Genomic DNA, 4228 nt, shown 5'->3' on the forward strand with positions numbered 1-4228 from the left:
CAACTTGACGGCTAATTTCAATAACTTTTAACTCCCGACTCAAAAAGAGGGGTGTTACAAGTTTGAGCGATAAGTGTGTGTCTGTCGCACTGTAGCTCTTAAACCGATTTGGATGCGTTTTTTTTAATTTGAAGGCAGGTTTTCTACCGCTGGTTCTTAAACATATTTTCATCAAAATCTGTTCATCCGTTTCATTGCATTGGGGGCTTATAATTTTTTTTATTTAAAGATTTACCGACCACAGGCCGATTTTTGAATTTCGATCGCTCGATTTCGTCACTCGAAAATCGGTGGAAAACGGCGAAATGCTAATTTTTGAAATACGAGTGATAGAAATTTGGAATCGAGTGCTATTGACCACTCGTTTTCAATTCTATTAGTATAATGTATATGCCTAGTAATGGAGATATTACTGATCGAAATACACGAAATCGAGCGATCGAATTTCAAAAATCGGCCCTCTGTGCGTGAGTTAATTACACAACAAAAAAAAATATCTCGGTGTGCCATATATACAATTTTGTAACTGTGAGTCTTTAGTAATGTTTCATAATGCGAAGTCTTTGGGAGGTAGTCTAGCTCCACATGCCATATAAAAATCTACCTGAAAATAATGATACACAAGGTTAAAAATTCCTTAAGCATAGTTCTGTCACTGCCGTATTCATATTCATATATACTTAATCGAATGTAAATTGTAAAAGTCGAAAGAAAGAAGTTGTGAGCGCGTGAAACTGTGAATTGTGACATTTGCAAGTGTCATTCTGATAATGCTTGTAAGTTTATAGAGGTTTAACACGTTCGCTGCGAAAATGTTAAGTTTTTGTACCTACTCCACAGGAAAAATAAAAAAATAAACGTGGCGGGGTGGCCAAGGGGTTCAAGGCGTTAGCCTAGATTGCTAAAGACGCCGGTTCGAATCCGGCCTTCACCACTGGAGGGCTTCGTCACTTTTTCTTTAATATTTATAATGATTTATGACATCTATTTCAGTTTAAAAAAAATCAGTGTGCCTCTACCAAATGAGCTACCGAAGCTTACCCAACCGCAGAGGATATGTCCAACACATTTTTCCTTATGTTTTGCTGTTTTTAGGGTTAGTTAAGATTTTTTCAGATTTTAAAATACCTTCATATTCTCCCAGTGGTATCGCATCATATCTCTCTTAAAATATTGCACAATGTACAATTAAGCTGCAGAGATAACTGACACTGACCCCCTAAAACAAGTTTTACGCGGGGGGTCAGTTATCTCTACAGCTTATTGTACACAGCCAAAGTGCATGTCCACCTTATGAATGAATGTAAAATGTAACGTTTAGTGGTGCAATAATAGTTAATATAAGTATTTATAATTTACAATACAAGTGCGGATATTCTAATCGAGTGGCGATAAAATAACACACGACGAAGGTATCGCACGTGTATCGTACAACGTTTTACAGTACCTACATATGGCACCTTAAACTTTCGACATATGCACGGAATGTGCGATTCCCCGCACTAGTTCGGGAAAGTAGCACCATATGTAGAAAATAAAAAATAAAATAAAAATAAATGGAAAAATATTTACTTATAGGTAGGCTTACTTACTTATAATAGCTGAGTATAAACTTAATGTCGTCAATTTATTGTTGTTAATCTAATTTAAAATCCCTTTAATTTCAAGAGCCTTAACGAGAGAGTCTGAGGAGAGAGCGCTTGATTAGTTCCGTGGAAGCCTATAATTATATAGGGCCAGCGGTTTTGGACGATGATTTAGTTAAACGTTTTTTAAGGCCTGGTTTTGATTTGTTGCTTTAACATTTAAGCGACACACGGATTAATAGAATGGAAAACAACTGTACTCATGATTCTAGAACTTTTATTGCTGTAATCGTTTTTGGAATATTTTTACTTGAGAGTAACTTTTAGGTAAATAGTAGTAATAATAATATTCAGTACCTACTGTTGCAGTAATTAATATTACTATACCTACATTTACAAATTTAACGTAAATGACACAATAAAATTAACTTTTCTGACATCTCCTGTTAATTAGGTACTGGCAGCAGTCGGTATTGCAGCGCGATATTACCTATTACCTACTGCCAAATGCATTGCTGCCGTAAATGTTAGAAAAGCGGACAGAATTACCACGAAGCGGACTAGAAAATATTTTGATGTAGTTTTAATCCGAACGGTACTTACCTCTAAAGAATCAATCTATACCTAATAGCGATCTATCTATTACTTAGCGATCATGCTACCAGCACTGGCTGCGTAGCCAACGTGCCAATCGCTTACTTACGCTCCGTAGCGATCGAAACGCAACTGTCACTTGTCACACTAATATGGAAGAGTGATAGAGAGACACAAAGCGTTTCGTTGTCGAAGCGATAGCGATTGTCAGCTTGGCTAGACCGGCTGCTCGCCAAACGCCAAGGCACTGTGTCCCAAAAACGAAGGTTGCATGAAAATTGCCGGTTCTCGCCAGATCACAATGGGGACTAATTAAGAGCCCTTACAGATAATTAGCAAGGATAGTGATTACCTACACAATTTAAATAAAATTACATTAGATTAGTTCATTTTATTTTACTAGGTACTACTAGAATACGCCTACTACTACTAGTGCTACTATCACTAGAGTCGGCTAGCTAGCTAGTTATTTCTCTATGACATTTTGTGACAATGTGTGAAAAAATCATCATCAATGTAAAATTTCTATGAGAATATCACATTTATAATGAAATGTCCCTTCGTTCTGTCAAAGTCGGTGCAGAGCTACCTTAGGTGGGTTCTACTCGGCAAACGCCAAGGCACTGTGTCTCAAAAACGAAGGTTGTATGAAAATTGCCGGTTCTTGTCAGATCACAATGGGGACTAATTAAGAGCCCTTACAGATAATTAGCTCCGGGTTTCGGTATCCATTCAAATGAGCTTTGTCTCAGGTCGCTGCCATATATTACTTTTTATACTTTACTTGTTTGACTTTGGACGGTGGCTTCGTAATCTTCTACATAGTAGTCCGGTAAAAAAGATGGTTGCTGGTCCTGGTCAATGTTTAAATTAAATGAAATAGTATTTGACTACTAGTCAAATCAGTCTCTTTTTTCGAACTGTCAAAACGATTTGGCTACTATGGAATCTATATGAAACACTAGCATGTGATGGCACAATCAAATTATCTACTCTTTATAGTTTTTTACGGGTTTCAAAATAGAAATTGTGTCTAAAAATAACTGCTGTCTACGTTTCTCTATTAATCTTCTGGTGCTTTACTTCATGCATGGTGTAAAGCATTTTATTTTAAATACAGTCAAATACCCTATTGGGATATGTAGGTATCTATGTTAACTCGTCTGTCTATGGCTTATGGCTGACTCACACCAGACCGGGCCGGGGCCGGCCCGGGGCTTCCGGCGCTTCATTTTCTATGGAAATCACCACGTGATCAGTGTGATCACCGATCAACCGTCATAGAAAATGACGTGACGGATGCATCGGCCCAGGCCGGACTAGCGTGAGTCATCCTTAACTCGTACTCGTAGAAGTTGTTCGGTGTAAAACACTTTTCACAAAGTGAAAGTATATTCAAATTTAGTCTGGCAAAATTTTAACGACGTTACTTCGATAGTTTGCCACACATCCTTACGACACATTCTATGCTGTCAAAGTTGTGTTACGATATATGTGGTCACTTTGGCCATCACTATCTATTTGATGCTGACTGTAGGTACTTGTGTATTCTAACCGAATTCCACAAAGCTGCAGTCAGGGGGCCTACCGCAAAAACCGAATTTCGCAAATTGCGGGGATCTTTCTCTTTTACTCCAATGAAGGCGTAATTAGAGTGACAGAGACAGATGTCCGCGATTTGCAAACTTCGATTTTCGCGGTTATAGACCAGAACATATCTGTCAATCCCGCAGTCGTGAGAACAAGTCCCGCTATCTCAATGTAAACGCGCTACTGACTGTTTCACTAATTTTTAAAACAGCCTAACTCTAAACACTTCCCATTACACCTCCGTCCTTTCCATAAGTATTGCGATGTTCGTATCTCACAGACACGGGCTATCAGGCGACAAGTACTAACTAATTAAATGCAAATAAGGGTGTTACACTTGTCGATATAATTCAGTGGTTATCGAGTAGGAGGGGGAATATTCTGAAATGGCTAATTTAAGTTTGTTTTATTAATATTTTATTCAGTTGCACTTTATTTAATATGCTTTAACAATTTGA

At 37.8% G+C, this 4228-nt stretch overlaps 1 non-coding gene across 1 annotated transcript; it reads left to right on the forward strand.

Moving 5' to 3' along the window:
- Positions 1 to 861: 861 nt before the first annotated feature.
- Positions 862 to 934, forward strand: Trnas-aga (transfer RNA serine (anticodon AGA)). Its single transcript has one exon. It is a non-coding gene; the product is annotated as a tRNA-Ser (tRNA).
- Positions 935 to 4228: the final 3294 nt, after the last annotated feature.

The sequence above is a fragment of the Cydia amplana genome, chromosome 18, assembly GCF_948474715.1.
Source record: "Cydia amplana chromosome 18, ilCydAmpl1.1, whole genome shotgun sequence".
Classification (NCBI taxonomy): Eukaryota; Metazoa; Arthropoda; class Insecta; order Lepidoptera; family Tortricidae; genus Cydia; species Cydia amplana.